The 22,364-nt window shown below is 42.4% G+C and overlaps 1 long non-coding RNA gene across 1 annotated transcript; it reads left to right on the top strand.

Moving 5' to 3' along the window:
* Positions 1 to 499: 499 nt before the first annotated feature.
* Positions 500 to 22,184, top strand: LOC142830863 (uncharacterized). The gene is made up of 3 exons (XR_012906394.1): positions 500 to 1,016; positions 7,616 to 7,674; positions 21,957 to 22,184. It is a non-coding gene; the product is annotated as an uncharacterized LOC142830863 (long non-coding RNA).
* Positions 22,185 to 22,364: the final 180 nt, after the last annotated feature.

Below are 22,364 nucleotides of genomic sequence, written 5' to 3'. Positions count from 1 at the left end.
AAGCAGGAGGTTCCTGAGGGAACAGCTCCAAGGCAAAGGGCAGGAGATGAACAGCAGTGAGAGGAGGGCCAGCTGAAGTGTTGGCACTTGATGGCCTTCTGGCCAAACCAGTTAGGATCACCTGTCAGAGGCTCCAAGATCTACCAGTAGATCCTGATATACTGGTTGGTAACCACTGTCCTAGGGAATGCTAGAAGAAGAAAGATGACAAGGAAAAAAACCCAGGAGGCAAAGACCTTCAAGAGTACTTAAGAGGCTTAACTCTTACTGATTTCAGTGGGAGTTAGGCACCTGAATACCCTTGAGCACCTGAGCCAGAATGATTTGTCCAAAGTCACACAAGTCAGTGAGAAGGCTGGAATCTGAGCTGAACCCAGGAGTCCTGACTCTAAGTCTATGATGCTTCCCTTTATTATGGTTAAATACACAATGACCCTGTAATCAAAAATATATTTTTCTTAACATGTGAGGTAGTGCTGGACAACAGCAGCTGATCCACTACTCTGGTCACTGAAGGCTCATGCCACCCACACCTGAAAACAGAACTGTGCCAATTTGGTAGATTGAGGGTAGGCTGGAGAGAGTTAAAAGCTACTTACGTCATTAACCAAGAAGGTATGAAGTCACAAGAAGGGCATGCAAAGTGGAGAGAGAGAAAATGAAAGACTTGTAGTCTGGTAGAGCCAAGTTTACAGAATGTCTCTTGTCTGCTGGGTTCAGGAACATTGGAACCCATCACACTGTTAAAGCTGATGCACAGTCTGTAAAGATACTAGGAATGAACTTTGTAAACAGAGCAATGGAAATTTTACCAGAAAAAAAGTTTCTGAATTTCTTGTCTGAAAAGAGACAATAATGGAGCATGCCCCGGCCACATGTAGGGATTGCTGGAGATGTATTAACTCACGTGAGGGTTTGGCAGTTAGACAATGGAGAAGACCTTACAGTGGCTGGTAAATCAGTGAGGAGCAGCAGTGGACCCTGCAAAGCTTTCAACAAATTCACCACCTGGAGAGGTAAGTGTTGGTCACCTGGCAGATGGTGCAGCATAAAAGCCTGCAGAATTAATCAGAAAACAAGCCCATGTGTAGCAGCAGCTGTTGCAGACAGTGGTGAATCCTGAAACAGGGAATGGCAATTAGGCACAGCCCTGGGGTTCTATAAAATGGGTCTGGCAGACGACCCCAATGCGTTCCTGGACACCTTTGCAGTCTGGGATGGGAAACCTGAGTGCTTAGGCTGGTACTATAGTTGTCCAGGGAAGCTTAAGTAACTTGTATGGCCTGGAAAGATGAGACTATGAATGAGTCAAAATGTCCATCCTAGATAGTACTTAGAAGTACTACCAAAAATTCTGAGGTGCGAGGTATCCAGAGAGTGGGATGGGGTGAGGTGAAAGTTGCATGGCTTTCAACTTTTGCAATAAAGTGGCTCAGATCAGGTACCCAAATAATACAGGAAATTATGGACACTGATTTTGGAGTAGTTCCTCCAAAGCTCTGCCAAGATTATATGGGTATAGATTAAATGGCGTCAAGCCATCACTCTGGATGCAGCAATACATTTGGCAGAGAAATTGACAGAGGCAGCTCTCCCTGGGAAAGAGGGCTGACCCCAGAGGGAGGAAGCTTGTGGAGCAAACAGCTGCCAAGAGTCTGGAGAGGATGAAGCAAGAGAATCCTTGGTTGGGCCTCAACCCATGACATGTTTCCAGTGCAAGTGTTAAGGATGGGTGAAGAAGTCTGCCTGTAGGTGGATTGTGTGTTTTGTGTCTCAGCTGGGACTGGAGAAAAGGACAAGGGAAACAAACTGTCTACCCTTCCTGTAATGGTGCTGAAAAAACACCAATATGGCCTGGTGGACATGGCTTCTAACTGCTCCTGATCTGGGATGAGTTGGTGAAAACCCACTTCCTGGTTCAAGGGGCAAGTGTGAGGATTGTGTCCATTGAGATAAAATGCTGGCCTATGGTAGAGGTACCTTTGGAAGTTTAGGGGAATTTTACATGGAAGCAAGTTGGGATAGTGGACAACTTACTTCACCCTACTGTGTTGGGCATTGATTAGAGCCCCTTCCCATTAGGAAAACCGAGAAGTGTTTCACCTTCTTGGAGCAGTTTTCTGTCTCTTTTCCAGACAGCTTGTTTGATGCCTTGGTTAGTTCTTTATGCTTATATAGCTTAAAGCTATGTTGTCCAACTGCTAAAGCGAACTAGCCATACTCAACTAGCCAAATAGTCACATGTGACTAGTGTGTTGGACACCATAGGCTTAAAGCTTCACCAAAAAGATTAATGGGAAATGGACTGCTCTTGAATCCAAACTATCCTTGAATAATTAAAAATGTCTCCTCCTTTTAGATTCTCAGATTTTCCTTTACTTGAAGCTATTATAAAATAAGAAAATCCACAATTAATTTTTCATTGTTCAGTGTGAAAAATAATAGATTTGAATTAAAAACACAAATCTGAAAGCAGTTACTTTATACTTTGCAAACATATCTCCAATTCAGCTGCAATTCAGCCCTTGAAGAAATGAGAAGATGACTCTGCATATGTAAAAAAAGGAGCCATTACCTCACAGTGCAAAAATTTCAACTGCCAGCAAATATTTTTTGTAGACTCTAAAAGAGAGAGACTCAAATACAGTTTTATGATTGTGATTACTACCCAGAGTAGGTCATTTCTTCTACTTAACAAGTTCAGATGTTGTGCAGAAGCAAAATGTATTTTATTCAAATAAATAAAGTGGAAATATTGTAAAAAAATTATACCAATAGTAAGGCTGTTGTCAAAGTTTCCAGATTTCAATCAATTGCTATGCCATAGTTAACATATTCAGTCTTTTCCTTTTGCTGAGTTCAAATCTTTCTAATGATTAATCATTTCTCCTCTTGTTAACATCCATGGAAGTCAAAGGAAAGACTCACATTGATTTCATTTTGGAGTAGATCGTTAATGTTACAAATCATGGACATATCTGCAGTTTCTTCTCATGCAATAATGAAGATTCACCTAGAGGTCACTTTTCAGAGCCTAAATTGCATTAATACCTGAAAAATGATTCTGAGGATTATAGCCTTGATTCACTAAAACACTCATGCACATGTTTAACTTCAAGCCTCTTGGCTTCAATGAGACCTCTTTCAGATTTGCTGAACTGTGATTTGAGGATGTCTAAAAAAAACTATTGCTTTTGTGTATTAGCTGTTAAATAAATGCTTAAAATAAAATGCACTAACAACTAAAAGTTAATTTTAAAAAAAAAACTGTTACAGTTGAAAAGATTACTGCAGTGGCCTGGAGTCATCAGAAAACTATTTATTTACAGGGAGCAAAATTTTTCCAAACCGCAGCCTTAGTCATGCACTTTCTCAAGAGGCAGTAACAATATAGCCATGAATTTCTAAGAGATGATTTAATTTCACTGTTATTTACAACTTGACCCCAAAGCCCACCCTCTTCCTATTATTTGTGGTTTAAATATAGAAACAGATTCTTTCCCATTCCTTTTTCTCTAAGAATTTTTTGCCGCCCACACAAAGTGAAGAGTCAGAAGCCATAAGAATGAGTGGTTCCCAGCTGGCTAGGCCACTGGCTGGCAGTTGCATTGCCTCTGCTGCTTATGTTCACACTTCTCAAGGTCACCTCAAACATCAGGAGATGAAATAACGTCTGTCTCTGCCCAATCTTTCCCAAAAAACAGCAGGGGGTTATGCCCAAATCTCAAATTAATAGGAGACAAAGAAGAAGCAGTATGAGGGCAGTGCACAACATCAGATTTTTAGGCACATATATGCAAATAAATACATAGTAGGCACACTCCATCCACTGCTCAATTTCTTAAATTAATACACTTTGCTGCATCTGTTATCCTCTTTGTGTTTGCTTCCTCTATTGTTCTAGCATATTTACATACTCCTTTCAAATATCCTTTGCTTTGCCAAAGGGACATTAATTTCATCCAACATGTGAAGACATCAGTAGGAGTTTTGAGCACTGAAGGCAAAGAATCACAGTCTATCATTCTGCATAGGAAGGGAAATTAGATCTGCATGCACTTCTGATTTGTGCTTTGAGATTAAAAAAGCTTTAAAATATTTTTTTGTAGTGATTAACTGGTTTCAGGTTTGAAAGTAATGGCTGCAGAACATCTCCGGTGGAAATCTCATGACTAGACTGACTTTCCTAGCTACAAATTCATTCTCTCCTTCATTTGAGGGTTCCATAGGGCTCTGTCCTTGATCCTCTTCTCTTCTCCAGCTACATTTTATCTCTGAATAATCTTGTCCACAAATTCAACTGCCATCTCTATGTTCATGACTAAGATCTAACTCTGGATTCCACACCTGACTCCATCTATCCAAACAAAAATCCTGTCTCAGACATCTCCTGGTTGTCTAGCTATCAGATCAAGCTCAACATGTTCTTCTTCTTCTTACCCTCCCCACTACCATCTTTCTTGATTATGGTGGACAATACCAATATCCTGCCTATCACTCAGGCCCCCAACCTGCCTGACATCTTCAACTCAGACATCTCTAGGTTCTCTCATCCATGATGTCTAAATCTTGCAAATTCCTTCTTCATAACTAAGCTATGGCCATTCCTATCCATCCACACAACTAACTCTCAACATTTTTCTTTTCCTTGGGGTGCTGCAGACCTGCTCTCCCCTGAATCTCTCCCTTAACTCTGCCTCTTCCCACCCCAATTCTGACCCCTATGCAAGACCCCTACTTGCTTGCTGGTCTCTGCCCTCTTCATCCCCTCCCCTGTTTGTTGGAACCTCCAATTATCTACTTAGGGATTCTGTCAAACAGCTGTGACTGGTGCACCCAGAGAGTCAGCACCTATGCTCATCAACAGTCTTGATTACTATAACATCTTTTTCTCTGGACTTAAAAGATGCAATCTTATCCACGCAATGCTGCTGCAATGATCATTCTCCTGGTGCATTGCTTTGAACATGTCACCAAGCCATACTTAGGCATATGCAATATAATGCATCTGCAAAGGGCACCACCACATTTGGGGCACCATATTGGAGCCCCAAATTTAGTAGTGCCCTGAGTGGCATATGCTTAGCGATGGCTGCCTCCTTCCCTCAGCAGGCTCAGTGCAAGCTCTGGAAGCCCCCAGCCAACCTTCCGCCAGGGGCTGTGCCCAGCCCCTGCTCACCAGGCAATGGTGAGTGGTGTGAGGAGGACTCAGAGGAGCAGGGTGCAGCTGCACCATGGGTGGCTGGAACGAAGCAGCGCTCTCCCCTTCAAAGTGCCATTTCTCTCTGACTGGCTGTGCAGCCACCCTCTGCTCCTTCAGCCTATGCTCACGCTGCCCACCACCACCTGCACCTTCACCTGTTGCCCTGAGACAGCAAGTGAACCTCCCTCCCTGCCCTGCTTCAGGGTTGCCATCTCAAGCGGATGGACCAGATGTCATTGCAGCAAATGGCATCCGGTCCTTTTGGTCCAGGAGAGTTGGCAATCCCCTGTCCCGAGCTTCTGCCCCTGCAGCCCTCAGTGCTGGGCTGGGTAGGGCACCAGCACTGGCAGGGAGGCTTTTTGTCACTCATATCTTTGCATCCCTCCACTGGCTCCCTTACTCTATCAGAGCAAATAAAGCTGATTTAATTTTCAGGGCCCTTTTTAGTCAACCTCCACCGTGTGTGTGTGTGTGTGTGTGTGTGTGTGTGTGTGTGTGTGTGTGTGTGTGTGTGTGTGTATAATCTCTCACTACTGCCTCTGATCAGCCCATGATGCCCACATACATCACTGACCTGTGAAATTTCAAATAAGCATCTTCATGTTCTCTCCCATACTGTACCTTGTGCTTAGAAAGAGCTTCCCATAAACACCCACAAAGCTACCTCATTGTCTGTCTTAAAACTCTCATTTTGCAGTGATGCCTACAGAACAAAATTCAATCACTTAGCTGTTGTGGTGCTGATATTGCTGCCTATGATGCAGACCAGAACAGTCTCAAAGTTTCTTTGTATCCTTCCCCCTCACCCTCATATCTTTCTATATCCATCTGTTGTCTTATGTTTTATACTTGGCTTGTAAACATCTTGGGGCAGAGACCATCTTTTTGTTCTGTTTGTACAGCACCTAGCACTCTCAAGTCAGTGGCACCATGAGTAGGAGGCACCTGGGTACCTATAACCTAGACTTAAGCACCAGACTAAGCCTCAAAGTGATTCATGAGCTGGGGAAAGTAGGTGGGTAAATGCCTATCTCCTTTGGGGCCTGATTCAGTAGGCACCCTTTAAGCATACCACTGGATTGGGTGCCATTCAAAAATCTATTGGGAGGAGGTAGTGCCAGTCTTATGACTTTCTTAGCCCAGTGGTCACCTAGGATATAGGAGATGTAGGTTCAATTTTCCTCCTGTGCATGGTGCGGAGAAGGGAGGAATCCTATTCAAATTCTACCTCACAGGAAGCTGCTCTGACCCCTCACCTATAGGGCATTCTGATATGGAGCTCCTTCAATCTCCCCCATTGAAGCAGATCCAATGTGGATTAAATACTTAGTCACTGGGCCAGAGAAAGATAACGTGTTAGAACACCCAGGGTCCAGTGCCTCTTCTCCAAAAACTCTTTAGTTAAGTCCGTTTGTGAATCTAGACCTGAGGTAATATTAGTAATGCTATTTATTTTCATCTTACATAGTAGTCCAATATGTCCAGTTGAATAGGAGTTGTGTGCTTATCTCATAAGAGCACATGGTCTTATCCCAATGCCTGCAGTTTCAGTATTATGGTGTTAGTGGCACTCTAGTAGTGATGATTTAAACCAAGGTCTGGGTCTGCTGTGGAAGTAAGTTATCCCTTGGCTCTCTTTGGAAAGGATAAAGAATAACACAAGTGTTTTGGCCAACATTCCCATATATATATATTAAGATCCATCCTAATGTCCAGTCCTGTACATGTGGTTTTTTTTAGCAAGGACTAAAAGAAGCTTGAATGTAAACTTATGAAACGAAAAGCAACGAAAATCTCACAAATCAACACCTAGAAAATAAAACTTAAATATCACATCTTCTTAACAGTGTAACTATGACAAATATTTTAGTTATTAATTACTACACAGTGTACTTGTTTATACTCAGATTAGCTGTTCATGCTTGTGAACCAGTTGGAGTCTACTGATTTTTGTACGCTTGTTATACAGTTATTCCTTAATAATAGTGCTTAGCACATTCCTTTGCATTGTTTTATGTGCTCTGACTGGCACCTGAACTCACAGGATCCGATTCAGAAAGAGATGAATACCCCATTCATCAGTTGATTTCAGTGGGAATTATGGGTGCTTAGTGCTATCAGGATAAAACTGTAAGTTTCAAGCTGCTTTACTGCAACAAAAATATTTTAGGCCTTTTCCAGTAAAGCTCTTAAGTCTGTGCTCAACTATAAGCACACAAACATGATACTACTCTCATGTTTAAAATATACACATGTGCTTTGCTGAATCAGGGCCTTGGCTTCCCATTCCCTTCCTCCTGGTGTAGCAGAAAACCTCCAAAATTTGCATGAAAAAGAAACCGAAGAAAAGGGAAAGTTTGTGTTGAATAGTTTTTGACTCTCCTTCCTGATCCCTTATTTCCTTCTCTCCAGATAAGAAAATTCTGAGTTTTGCTGCAGCTGTCCCTCTCAGTTCTGCCTCAAAGCATCTGGTAAACACAATTAGATTGTTGTTGTTTTGTGTGTGTGTGTAGTGGGGAGGAACAAAGGGAGAGAAGTGGGTGACGTGAGGAGGAATTGAAAAGAAGGGACAAAAGGGTTTTGAAATTTCTATTTTAACCTTTTGAGTTTATTTGCCATAAATAACCTGGGCCTCCAGACTTGCAATCTATTCTGCCCAGGACACAATTATTACCTTGTAAACAGGAAGCCCTCTTTAGTTATCCTTACAATAACAAACATCTTGTTTTCCTTTATTGCTTAATCCCTTCAGCTGGTCAAAACAATTTGCAAGACATTGTCTGGGTTTAATTAAGTACTCCCAGGATTAGTCACACCTGTGCAAATACATGTACCTTAGGCCAAACAAATTCAACATCATACTGAGCCTCCTTCCTTCCTTCTGCTCAGTGCCAGTAAATCCTAGAGGAAAACATTAGGTTTGACATTGTTGTGGTTAGCATTTTGTTGGTGGTTGGTTGGTTGTTTTTTTGCCATCTTTCCACAAGACCCTGATATACAGCCACGTGAACAGGATTTATTTTAAGCAAACCTTTAAGTGCTGTGCATAGACCTAAAAGGGCAAATATTTGGCATTGTGCCTGCAGAATTAGCTACACAGTTCCCATTTACCAAAAATAAACTCTAAATTAACACAATTTTTGTGCCTAAACTGCGACAGTTCATATTACAAGTTATCCTTTTTTTATAGAGAGCAAAAGTATTTAGGATTGACAGAGGTCTGCAGCATTGCTAACTTTCAGTTGCAATAGATCAGCCACTCGTCTAATTGGATTTTATTATTTCAGTAACAGCTGGATGATCTGGCATATAACCATAAGGCTCCTGAATCAAGGCATGTCAATAAAAGGCATAAACATTTATCAAACTTTTGCCTGACATGCTAACTGCTGATAGAACAAAATATTGAAACCATAATTAACTGTGCACAAAGATTCCCTTCAGAGAGTAGAACCACTCTTTCTATTTTACCATCTTTTTTGATATCTGTGCAATAGCCAGCTCAGCAATTAGGAGAGGGAAGTGCAAACCCTGGCTTAGAATTGCACCATTTCACTAGTCTATGAAGGGAAAAGCAAACACCATTAAATACCTTTAAAAGTCTGGTCCTTTGTTCTCAACTTTTTGTGAAATGTCTCAAGACTATGAATCTGCAGGGTCTCCTGTACCATTCTGCTGCTGTTTTCAATGCACAGCTTTGCACAACGGTGCACGGAACATTTCCATGTTTGCTTTGCCCCAGTCACATGGGTACAGAAACATAATAATCTGTCGTAGTGATCATCTGCAGTCATTTGTTGCAGTTTGATTACACTTTCTCCTGTGCCTAAGGTCAGTACTCTGAAATCCATCTTCATCAATTTCTGATGTGTCAAAGATGTCATATCAGCATCTTGCAAAATACTTTTGTAGTGTAAAATTTCTACTTTTGTATGTAGTGGCCCTGATCCTTGTCCCATTGAATTCAGTGGTTAAGTACCCTTTAATTTAATTTTGGGCCTAGGATTAGGACCTTGGAGTAATAGATTTTTATTGTCATCCACAATATTAATATTATTATGATATTTGTATTACAGTAGCACTGAGAAACCCATGGTCTAAGACCCTATTGTGCTAGTTGCTGTATAAAAATGACAGCTATGACTACATTTGAGTTACCAATAAAACCAATATTTCTTTGATATAATAATACATTTTAATGTACTCCGTGTATTGTTCAGTATTCATTGGATTGCTGATAAATTCACCATCCATCTTATTGTTGCTGGCTTTTCTGCAGTGCATGGAGAGCTCATCTATTATAGCAAAATGTTTACTCGCTAATTAGCCCCAGCAAGTATAGTACATACACACATTTGCTACACATGTTCCAAAGACAAGCATTAGGGCATTTTTTAGCCTGTTAACAAGATTAAAAGCATTGTATCTGGTCTTTGTTAGCTCCATAACTGTCAGTGGTCCTGGCGTCTCCAAAGGCTTGCTGCATCAGTGGTTCTTAACCAGGAATATGTGTACTCCTGGGAATATTCTGAAGTCTTCCATAGTGCACATCAACTCATCTAGGGTATGTCTACACTACCACCCTAGCTCGAACTAGGGTGGTAATGTAGGCAAACAGAGTTGCAAATGAAGCCCGGGATTTGAATTTCCCGGGCTTCATTTGCATAAAGCCGGGCGCTGCCATTTTTAAATGTCCGCTAGTGCGGACTCCGTGCCGCGCGGCTACACGCGGCACGGACTAGGTAGTTCGGACTAGGCTTCCTAGGACTACCTAGTCCGAACTACCTAGTCCGTGCCGCGTGTAGCCGCGCAGCACGGAGTCCGCACTAGCGGACATTTAAAAATGGCAGCGCCCGGCTTTATGCAAATGAAGCCCGGGAAATTCAAATCCCGGGCTTCATTTGCAACTCCGTTTGCCTACATTACCACCCTAGTTCGAGCTAGGGTGGTAGTGTAGACATACCCCTAGATATTTGCTTAGTTTCACCACAAGCTATATAAAAAGCACTAGTAAAGTCAATACAAACTAAAATTTCATAGAGACAATGACTTGTTTATATTATTCTCCCTACTATACACTGAAATGTAAGTAAATATTTATATTCCAGTTGATTATTTTATAATTATATGGTAAAAATGAGAAAGTAAGCCACTTTTAGGAATATTGTGCAGTGACTTTTTTTTTTTATGTCTGACACTTATTTTTGTCTGATTCTGTAATCAAGTAGTTTTTAATTGAGATGAAATTTGGGAGTACACAAGACAAATTGAAGTCCTTGAAAGGGGTACAGTAGTCTGGAAAGTTTGAGCAACCCACAGTCAACCTGTAGAATTCTTTGCCAGAGGATGTTGTGAAGGCCAAAAAAGAAAGGTTCATTAATGACTTTTAGACAGGATGGACAGTGATGGTATCCCTAGCCTCTGTTTGCCAGTTGCTGGGAATGGACAAGATGGGATAGGTCACTTAGCCTTTGATGTCATTTGGGTGTTGGATATACTGGCTCATCCAGTTCATGTCTTTGTTCAAGCAGTGTGAAATGGTATCAAGTTCATCCAATAAGATATTATCTCACCCACCTTGTCTCTCTAATATCCTGAGATCAATATGGCTACAACACTGCATACAAATAACCAGTCTAGTAGTGGAAGACGTGATGATTCCCAAAGGGAAATCTTTGCAGTCTTTAAAATTTGCATTTCATTTGAATTTTGGAGCTTTATAAGTTGTGGCTTGAACTACTGAAATTCTACTCTTTGAAAGGAGGGCAACTAAACTCTGAATGTAGTGCTGTTAAAAGATAAAAATACACCTTAAGTTACACAAATTAATGGATTCTGTAGGAGGTATGATTAATGTTCTACTCAGTCAGGAGACATCATACCTAGACAAATGTTGGCTTGCATTTATGTATGTGGGAGATTTTTGGAACCTAGGAAAACAAAAATCACAAACTCATCATCCACTAATAAACATTTCTTCTGCCAGAGAAACCTCAGGAATTTAAAACAGTCTTCTGTAAGGGAAAATTTAAAAAGCCAACTTAACTTTTTTCTTTCCCATGAAGAACCCATGACATGTTAATTTTCTATAGACCTTCACATAAGAATAGTCATACTGGGGCAAACCAAAGGCTCATGTAGCCCAGGATCCTGTTTTCTGAGAGTGGCCAATGCCAGATGCCCCAGAGAGATCAAAATAAGGGGAGTTATTTTGAAATAACAAGGCAAATGTCCACCTTAGCCTAAGTCACTGGTCTCCAACCTTTTAAAGCATGAGATCACTTTTTTAATTTAAGTGCAATCCAAGATCTATCTCAAATCCAAATACCCTTGCCCCGCCTCCTTGGTGCTCATGGGTGGTGGTACAGTGGGGCTAAGGCAGGTTCACTGCTACCCTTCCAAAAACAGCCAGCAAACTCCATACCAAATCCTGTTGTGCCCCCGCCCCTGCTCTTGCCTGCTCTGTGGAGATAGGATACTGAGTGGGAGAGGGGGCACTTTGACAATTACACTCCTCCTCTCCCTTCCCTGCCCTGCACAGAAAGCAGGAGTCTCCCTCAGGTTGGAGGAGGCAACTCCAAGGCAAAGGGCAAGAGGTGCGCAGCAGTAGGGGGAGGGGCAGCTGAAGCGTGGGCACTTGATAGTCTCTTGGCCAAACCAATCAGGATCACCTGTCAGAGGCTTCAAGATCTACCAGTAGATTCTGATCTACTGATCAGTGGCCACTGATCATGTGATCCATCCCCTGATGCCCCATTCCCAGCTTATGTTACACACTCTTCAGGGGCCCTTTAGAGTGAGCTCAAATATTCTCCCAAATAATGAAGAGATTATGTACTTCAGTTATTGTAAACCAAATCTTTAGAACAGTGTTGGCTTCACATTGGAGTATTTGCATTAGCACCCTGGACACCAGTCCTGGGAAAGTGGAAAGTTCAGAGTGGAGCTTCAATAGACACAATACTAGGGAGGTTATTGCTGTGGTTGTGTATTGTTGGTGTAGACTGGATGAAGCCTTGTTATTAGTTGAATTAAAACTTCACTGAGGTGGTATGTGAACGCACCCATCAGTTAATCAGAAGTTCTTCACATAAGACCAAATGGCCTGCAAACTCACCAAGGAGTTTGGAATAAGGGGGCGGCAGGCCTTTGCAGAATATTATTTGTGTGCATGCACATGGGAGAAGTGAGAGAGGAGAAAAGTGAGGGTCAGAAAGTAAGAAACCCAAGCAGTGTGACCCTGGCTGTTGGTGGTTGTAGTTTTGCTAATTCAGTGAAGACATTTTAAGCATCAGTTGGCTAGTGGCTAGTTATTCCAGGCTTCACATGCTCTTCCTCTGCTATCAGAAAATTAATCTTCACAACTGAAATATCTTAATGAGAAGTCCTGTAGTGTGTAAATCTCATGCCAGGTCAAGCAAGAGATTCCTGGAATTTATCTAAATATTTTCAGAATGATATCACTTTCTTTTAATTCATGATGAGGATGATCAGTGTTTTTGCAGACAAGCAGGAACTGTGTGTTAAATGTGTAATAACAACAGAGTGTACAATTGGGAGATATAGACACTTAAGAATTTCAGGCTATCCGAAAAAACAGCAACATACAATAACCATGCTAACCTTGTTGTGTGTCTCTCACTGGAAGAGAACGGCTGTTCTTTATGGTTCCTTTAAATATGAGAACATCAGAAGTTTGCAGAAATTAAGTGTGTGTGTGTGTGTGTGTGTGTGTGTGTGTGTGTGTGTGTGTGTATACATATATATAATTTGCAGTGTGTTGTAGAAAGTACAAGTTCACCATAAGTGTATTGTCTGAGAGGAAGGATGGGACAGCAGTGAAAGTGCTTGCCTTAAAGCCATGCATCCCATTACGATTAACTCTTTCACTGACCATTGCATGTCTGGATGACCTTGGGCATGTCACCTAATCTCAGCGTTTCAGTTCCCCATCTCTAAAATGCAGATAATAGTGTGATCCACACACCTAATGGGTGTTTACTGTCCCAGCTAGTGGAACTGAGAACGCTTAGAGAGAACGAGTCTGCTCTACAGCCTTAACTAATAGCTGGCTGGTTTTTAATTCATACAGTTGAGAACAATAGCACTGCCTTACTTCACATAGGTGTTGGGAGGATAAATACATTAATGATTTGATGCTCCAATATTGTAGTGATGGGAGCAGTGTCTGTACTGGAAATTTAGAGCTTAGATTTTGATTGAGGTCAGCTTGAAGCATGTCTGCTCTAATGGAGTAGACTTTAAAGTAAGTGGCAAATGAGGACAAAATTCAAGGCCACATTTAGTACTTATGCAGGTGGCTAGGCCACCAAAAGTTCTTTACCTAGTCAAAGCCCATGTGCAGCATCAGCAGTGTAAGCTTCCCTCTACCCCTTCCCCCCTGCCACTCCTTCCCTAGAGCCCACTAGAACAGGGATACTCAACTTTGAAAGCCCCAGGGACCACAATAATACTCACAGCACATGCTGAGGGCCGCAACTTAAGTGTGGTTGCATATACATGCAAATAGCTTCTTTCACACAATGCCCCGGCACAACCGACATCTCCTTCCTCGGGACTAGAAATGCCCACACCCTGTACCCATCTGTTCTAGCCAGCCTGTCTGCTTGTGTCTTCCAATGCTCACCCCACCTGGGAGCAGTGGTAGAAAAAGAGCCTAAAAGAGTTACTTGAGGAAAAGTACTGCTACATTTTTTTTCAAAGTAATTAAGTAAAAATCCAAGTATCTTTCTGGAAAACTACTTGAGTAAAAGTACAAAAGTATTGCATCTTAATTGTACTCAAGTATCCAGAAGTAAAAAGCAGCCATCCTATGGAAATCTATGGCTAACCACCTGAATTATCATAGGGCAGCATTTCCCAAACTATGGGCCATGGCCCGGTACTGGGCTGCAGGAAAAAACTACCTGGCCTTAGAGTGGTTGCTGGGGTGTTCTGCACTCCCGGAGTGCCCATGTGGCGCTTGGTCCCCCAAGCCTTCTGCCGGCCTGGGCAGAGTCTGCAGCCAGATGTTCTGGCTCCTGGCAGAGTCCTAGCTGGGGGGGGAGGGAGAGGAGAGTCGGCCACCGGAAGCAGCACTGAACGGGGGAATTGAGATGGTCTGGGGAGACTTGGGGGCTGGTGGAAGCAGGGCTGCCAGGGGGCGCGAGGTTGGGGGCAGGGAGCTGGCCGGGGAAGATGTGTGGGGGGGGGAGGAGAAGCGGCCGCTGGAAGGAGGGCTGGTCGTGGGCAGCGGGGCTGGCCAAGGGAGATTGGGAGGAGAAGCGGGGAAGAACTGGCTGCCCGGGAAGGGGTTGGGGGAAGTGGGGCTGGCCAGAGGCGCAGCGGGTGGGGGGGGGGGGAGGGGGACTGACCCGGCCATATGTAGATCTTGGGGCGCTGCCCCACTCCCCCTCCCCCCCCCCGCAAAGCATAAAGCATGAGTTTGTCCGGCCCAGGGATCCAGCCAGGCAGCTCGAAACTACGAACTGATACATCTAGTAATAATAAAACTTACCTAATGAGAAAATACCAGACATGTTATATGTCTGGTAATTTCTCAGTTTTTTATGTGTTTATATTTTTGGGCTGCAAAAAACAGTACTGAAAAAAAAGGGTTCCAACTAAAGTAAAAAGTTTGGAAAACCCTGGTCTAACCAGCTTTCTGTCTGTCTTACAGTCCATTTATCCAGTCCATATTCCTTAACTTGCTGGCAAGAATATTGTGGGTGACTATATCAAAAACTTTGCTAAATCCGGCACTGGGGATTTTGGGAGGACCAGAAACAACTTATTTGAATATTCATCATTTGATTAATGAATATGCAAATATGCAAATGAACGTTACCGGTCCTCCAAAAGTTCGTGAATGGATTTACTGGTCCCCGTGTCAAAAAGTTTGGGAATCCCTGTCATAGGCCACCATTATTTGGGTCAGGGGCCATACAGAAAAATCAGTCAAGGGCCATACAAGGAAGAGGCAACCCCCCCCAAAAAACACTCCCCCAAAACCCTCACTAATGTGGCCACCAACTGAGAGAGCTCACTCCCCTAGTGTTCCAGACCCATGGTGGGGGAGAGGAGGCAGGGAGGACCAAGCTTCATGCCAGATTACTCTTTTGGGGTCCCAGGGTTAGTAGATTTGGTGAGCTTCCCCCCCCCCCCGGCTCTGGGGTAAGGCCAAAATGAGGGTTTCAATGTGTGGGAGGGAGTTGCCAGGGAGATGAATAGGGATGGGGGTAAGAGTGGGGATCTGGTGGGGAGGTAGGGTGCTGGGAGTGGAGGTGTGGCCGGGAAGGAGGTGCAGGAGCAGGCTGAAGGTGGGATGTCTGGAAGGGTGGGAGGGTGCAGGAGCAGACCAGGACTGGGAGAGCTGGGTGGGAGGGGGGGTTGGGAGAAGAATTGGGGATGCAGGGGCTGGCCATGAGGGAGTGGGGTGAGGGGTTGCTTACCTAGCTCCACGCTCCCTGCTACTTCCAGTTGCTCCCATTGGTGGAAATCTGGCCAATGGGAGCAGTGGAAAACCCTACCAGTTTCTAGTGTCACATTCCCCCAGCCAGGGGAAGGGTGAGCAGTAGTGTGCGGTGATGCGCTTCTTCTCCCTAAGATGCCGGATTGGGCCCACAAGACTCAGTGCTCCCCTGCATAGATACTGTTTTTGAATGAAAAATTGTTGCTGTAGTTATTAAAAGGTTTCTTCATTGGCAGGGTCATTGTACTTGTTGATTGGTTATTTTAAAAAAAATTGTCTCTGCATGATTATTGGATGCTTTGTGCATGCGGCTGTGCATTAGCAAATCAGAATGCTGGCTTCCACAGCTGTCAGTGGGGTTCTGAAAGCAGTGAGTAACTAAGTGCTTCCAGAAACGGTAGTGGAGTAAAAGGTACAATATTTTCTAAAGAACCTACTTGAGTAAAAGTTGAAGGATCACAAAAATAAATTACTTAAGTATAAATACTGAAAAAATGTACTTGAGGAGACTAACAAAGTATTTCTACCAAGTTACTTTTCACCTCTGCCTCGGAGATGCCTTGCTGTTGTTGAGCGTGTTCCTAGTGGAGGCCATGTTCACAGGACCCCACTTGGGGACTCTGTGTTGAGCCCCGCATAAACTTAAACTGCACCATGGACCGCAAACAAATGGGAATGACAGGATTTCTCAATGGCCAGATCTGAATCTTTGGCTTTTACTGACACTATGAGCATGAATGTCATTGGTTCTTTTGGTGTTGACTCCGCTCCATGGGAAACGACTGTGAGGGTACCAGATAGTATCAGATGGTAAGAACTATATTCAATGCTGTGGGGTTTACTGATCACTCTGTACTTAAGGGGCTTGCAAGAGATCTGCTTTATTTTGTCTACTTTTAGGTGTCTGTGTGTGACTACAACAATAAGAGTTTATTTGCATGCTTCACTGTCTACACAGTCCTCAATGTGTCAATTTCTGGCACTTAACACAGTGACCTCTAGGCAAAATGCTAGTTAATCAATGGATTAACCAATCCCTTGAATTAGCCAGTATCCCCTTCTAATGGTTTTTTTTTTTTTGGTTTTGGTTTTATTTTATAGACCACCTCTGACCAGACATTAGACTTCCGATCTATACATACATTTCAAGCACTGGTGTAGACGGTGGACTCAGAAGTGCATAGCCTATGTACTGAATTACTTTCAGGAGTGGAGAACCTAAGGCCTAGGGACCAGATGCAGCCCTTGGCTTGCCTGAATTTGGATCCCAAGGCTCAGGGCTCCTGCCATATTGGGAAGCCCACATTAGCACTCCACCGCCTGCTGTTCTACTGCAGGGCTGTAGCACACAGAATCTACTAACCTGGACCCCCCTAGACTCTGGTACGTGAAGGGAATGTGGGGAGTGTCTTTCTTCTTCTCAGTCAGGGATTTGTTTTGTTTTTTGCTTCTTACTTGTATGTGGCCCCCAACTCATTTTTCTGTGGTTCGACAGCCCTTGACCCAAAAAAGGTTCCCCACTCTTGCTTTAAAAGGAAACATAGCAGGATGGTAGAAGTGAGGGAGAGAGGTTGGAGAAACATGGACATGGAAATGAGCTGTCTATAGTTCAGGGGGGAAAGCCTGGTCAGAAACTGTGCCAAAAATAAACACGGGAGAGGATGTAGAAATGCAAAGGAGATGAAGCTGAATTTCCTTGATGGTTTAAAATTCAAATCTGGAGTAGGAGAGGTATAAAAAACCCACAATGTAGGAACATATTTAATTGGGGAGGAGGGGAGTCACTCTCCTCACCCCTCATTTCTTCTTCTTTGCCTTTTATTTTCAGTTTTCCCTCTTTAAATCAGGTGTCTTGGGCCTCTGCTATCGCTCCTGCTGTTTCCTGGTGCCTGAATTGGCTGGTCTTAAGGCAGCTCTTCCTGTTGCTCTACAGTTGATGTTTCTGGCAGGGCGGGTTGCCCCCCCCTTCCCGCTTTGTGTATATCTACCAGACCCCTCTGATTTCTTTTTTTCTTTGCTGTTTTCAATGTCCTCTCTCTGGTGGTTACTGCTTTTGTCTATTGCACTTCCCATCTCTTAGCAAATAGCCATTCAGCCCATTGCTCGCTTGCTAACTTTTATTTTAAAACAAACAAATGTAAGACCTTTATTGCACCTCATTTCATTTCTTAATGAAAAGAAATAACATTGGTTTTTCTTGTCTGCTGCAGAAACATTACTGAATACTATGATCAGATCAGTAGTTTACATTTCAAATAACATTTGAGTCTGTATCTGGAGTGACTCAGCATATCTTGGGTTTCAGAGCCAGCTCACAGGGAATTAAGCTTTAACTGACATTTTTTCATTTAAGAGCTTAATTAAAAAAATAGTGGTCATCTCAAATGGTGAGTAGGATGTATGCATGTGAGGGAACTTACTGGAATAGAAACAGTCAATGGATAAAAACCCAGATAAAGTATTTTTCTTTTTTAAGGTAGAAAATTGGTTTTTATCCTAACAAATGAAAATATCTGAAAGGTATGTGTCTATAACATTCTTCAGAATGGTTACTTTTAAATTGTGAACTGTTTGAGCTTTTCAACTTGTAGATTAAAGGGATCTGTTAATAGTTTAAAGGTCTAATTAAACAATCTAACAAGAGAAATATAAAAGAAATGGAACACTGATTTTAGCTGTGATGATATCAGCCACTACTACAAAATGGATTGGTTTTTTTTAAGGAAATGAAAAACCCACCCTACTTAAAATATCTTTATTTTATATTTCCTTATAAATGAATTTAATTTGTAAATAATTGATAACATATCAATAAAGTGGTGTTTTGCTTTATTGATGTGATTCAGCCCCAGCCATTTGGCAAAACTCTAAGCAAATACTATGTGCAGATTTTTAACAAATCCTTAAATAGAAACCTATGCCTTGTTTTAGATTGACTTCTCAATATTCTGATTTCTGATGCAATGCCCTTAAGAAGCCAGTGACCCTGATATCACTTTGCATGCAAGATAAAAGAACAGTGAATATTGATGTTGTCTGCTATGTGAACTTTTAAGAATATTACTAAGTAGAAAAATGTGTGGAAGCCACGTGTAACTTCTGAGTAGCAATGAATTATCGCCATCTCCTGGACATAGATAAAAATTAAATCCCTGCCTTCCTGCTGCATCATTATTTGTTATCAGCCCCTTGGGGGTCCAAAAAAGACAAAGAACACATGGTGCTAGACATGGTAAAAAAGAACAGCGAGAGACAACAAGGAGCCTGTAATTCAAATAGACAAGAGAAGTACAAGATAGGAGGGAAACACTAACTTACTACTTACTTTTCACCTCTGTTGGCATCTTAGCTAAAAACACTGGCTGATCTTTCTGAATCCTCCTAATCTGTGAATATTTTTTTCTTTAAATCAGGAGGGATAAGCAAACTTTAAAGATTTTGAATTTTGAAAGAGAAAAAGTTAAGGCCACAGAGGTGAACAGTAACTGGGATAAAATACAACATGGTTTTCCAAAAGGTAGATAGTGCCAGATCAACCTGAACTCCTTCTTTGAGAAGATAACTGATTTTCGTAGGACATGTCTTCACTCTCCACACTTGAGATTGACCTTCTGGCATTCGATTTAGTAGGTCTAATTAAGACCTGTAAATTGTACGCCAAGGGCAGCTCCAGCCGACACCTAGCCTCCTTGAAGTCAAAGAGTAAGGCAAGCCAACAGAAGCATTTGTATGCGTCTGTCACGACCACAAACACACTCTTTCACACTCACCTCTCAACCCAACACATACTTGCATTGTTATTGGTGGTGTTATTTCTTTTATGCTTAAATTTAATTCTTTGACATGTAATTTTTAAAATGCCTACCCTGACTTGGCTGGAGTCAAGTCAATAAAAATTATCCTTGTGATAATTTTTAAAAAATGAGGTGAGGTGTTTGGTTTCTCCTGGTGGGGCACATCTGCACATTACCCTGATATTGGTGCACATAACCAAATTCATTCCCTCTAATTTTTTCCATCCACGTGAAGAATACTGGGCCAGGAGCCTCCTGGAATTGGGCTGGATCTCCTGGAGGCTCTTGCAGCCAAATCAGGAGATTGGCCACTAACAGTTTGGCAGCATAGTGGGGCTAAGGCACGCTCCCCCCTGCCCTGGCTCACTCAGCTCCAGAGGGAGGCAGGGCAGGGTGTTGCTACACTGTGTTCTAGCCTGCAGGCACCACCCCACAGTTTCCATTGGCTAACATTCTATATTCTCAGCCAATGGGAGTTATGGGGGTAGTATCTATGGTCAGGGGGGCAGAATGTGGAACCTCCTACCTTTCCTCCCTCCCGAGGAGCTGCTGCTGGGTATGCTGACTGCTTTCAGAAGTGGCACAGGGCCAGGGGAGAAGTTAGTCTGCTTTAGCTCCACTGTACCACTGCCCAGGAGCCGCCTGGTGCCCACCCAGGGCACGCATCCTTAGAACCCTGCAAAGACTGCATCCTTGGGTGCGGATATCCACGACTCATTTTTGTTGATACAGATACAAAATTTTGTATCTGTGCAGGGTTCTACGCATTCTGAACCCCAGTCCTGTGTCCCTTCCTGCATCTCAATCTCTTGCCCCAGACCTGAGCCCCTCCTGCAACCAAACTCCCTTCCAGAACCTGCACCTTGAATTCCCTCCTGTACCCTAAACCCTGCTCCAGGCTCAGCCAGGTCCCCCTCCCACTCTCCAAACCCCTCCACCCAAGACCAAAGCCTGCATGCAAATAAAGGGGCTTCTGTTTTCGGAAATCAACTCTTTCCCCTCAACATCCTCTCCCCTACAGAAAGTGCAGAATTCACAAGAATTTTATCTTTATGTGATGATCATTGATTTTACACTTCCCACAGGAATCTGTTCTTGGCTCACTAGTATTCAAGGTATTTATAAATCCTTTGAAAAAGTACATTATCATTGCTGGTAAAATTTGAGGATACTGAATAGGAGTAGGCCAAATATAAATTTATGAGGACTCCTACTTGAATCCCCTCATTTAGTGATGACTTCTGACTAACAATTACTTTGGGATCTAAAAGTTAGCCTGTTTTTAGTAAATGTAACATGTGCCGCATTGATCTGTATAAAGCGGTCTTAGTCTGTCTTGGTTTTTCATTTAAACAATGACTTTTCCCATCTATGTCTCAGTAAACAAATTAATATCTAAATTTAGGGTTTTTGAAACAAGGTTTTTTAAAAACAAAGATTAATAGTAAATTCCAGTGCATTTTGCAAAGATTCCAGCAGACTTTTTTTTTTTTTTTTAAACTAGCTTAAGGAATGGAGACTATCTGGAAGTGCCTGTTCCCTGCTTCTCCTCAGGTGGTTGGGAGCATCAGATGTTTAGCACTCAAACCTAAATATTCCTAGGTGCCTAAATATGGATATTGGTACCTAACTTTAAGTATGCCAGTTTGAAAACATTGGCCATATAGTCCATAAATCTCACCTACAAATAAGTATCTCCACTCTTGTCTTTTAAAACCTCTTTTTATGCAAGTCCAATTCTCGGAGATGCTGAGTGTCTCTCAATTTAATTGAAATCAATGGCAAAACTCCCATTCCCTTCCGGGGCTATGTCTAGACTGCAAGCCTCTTTCGAAAGAGGCTCTTTCGAAAGAGGCTCTTTCAAAGAGAGCGTCTAGACTGCACGCGGAACTTTCGAAAGAAAGCACCCAGTGAGTCTGGATGCTCTCTTTCGAAGAAGCCCTATTTACATTCAAGAATGCCTTCTTTCGAAAGAAGCACTTTCGAAAGAAGGCGTTCTTCCTCGTGAAATGGGCTATGTCTAGACTGCAAGCCTCTTTCGAAAGAGGCTCTTTCGAAAGATACTTTCGAAAGAGCCTCTTTCGAAAGAGAGCGTCTAGACTGTACGCGGAACTTTTGAAAGAGCAAGCCGCTTTTTCGAAAGAAAGCACCCAGTGAGTCTGGATGCTCTCTTTCGAAGAAGCCCTATTTACATTCAAGAACGCCTTCTTTCGAAAGAAGCACTTTCGAAAGAAGGCGTTCTTCCTCGTGAAATGAGGTTTACCGCCGTCGAAAGAAAAGCCGCGTTCTTTCGATTTAATTTCGAAAGAACGCGGCTGCAGTCTAGACGCAGGTGAAGTTTTTTCGGAAAAAGGCTACTTTTCCCGAAAAAACCCCTGAGTCTGGACACAGCCAGAGGGAGAAACAACAGGATTCTATTCTATTTTCTCTCCTGAACTCCTTTTTTGCCACTTGCTCCTGCTTGATACTCTTTTCCTTCCTTCTTTAGGTACACACTTACGGAAGTCTATAAACTGGAATAAGGAACCCAAGGGATCAGTACTATGGCATGTAATCACTTTGCTTGCTAATAAAGTTAGATTTTGTTCACGAATGTAACATTTTATTACAATATGCTAATAGATTTTTCTTGTGTCTTTGCTCATTTTCAGTTCCTAAAACAATAGTCTTGGGCGGATTAATATAGTTTTCTATTTGGATATTCTCATTCTGTTGAAGTGTTAGCAATCCAAATATTATAGCATTGTACTAGGGCTTTAGAATTAAAAAAAAACAAAAAAACTGTTCAGTCTATTTTAATTTTTAATACTGAGCTTAATGAAATTTGTTAATAATAAAATTTATTGTTGAAACAGTTTAAATTCTTAGAAAAAATTTACACCACCTTAAATTATTA

This window comes from Pelodiscus sinensis, chromosome 10, assembly GCF_049634645.1.
Source record: "Pelodiscus sinensis isolate JC-2024 chromosome 10, ASM4963464v1, whole genome shotgun sequence".
Classification (NCBI taxonomy): Eukaryota; Metazoa; Chordata; order Testudines; family Trionychidae; genus Pelodiscus; species Pelodiscus sinensis.
The sequence above is the reverse complement of the archived record's forward strand: the minus strand, read 5'-3'. Positions and strand labels throughout refer to the sequence as shown.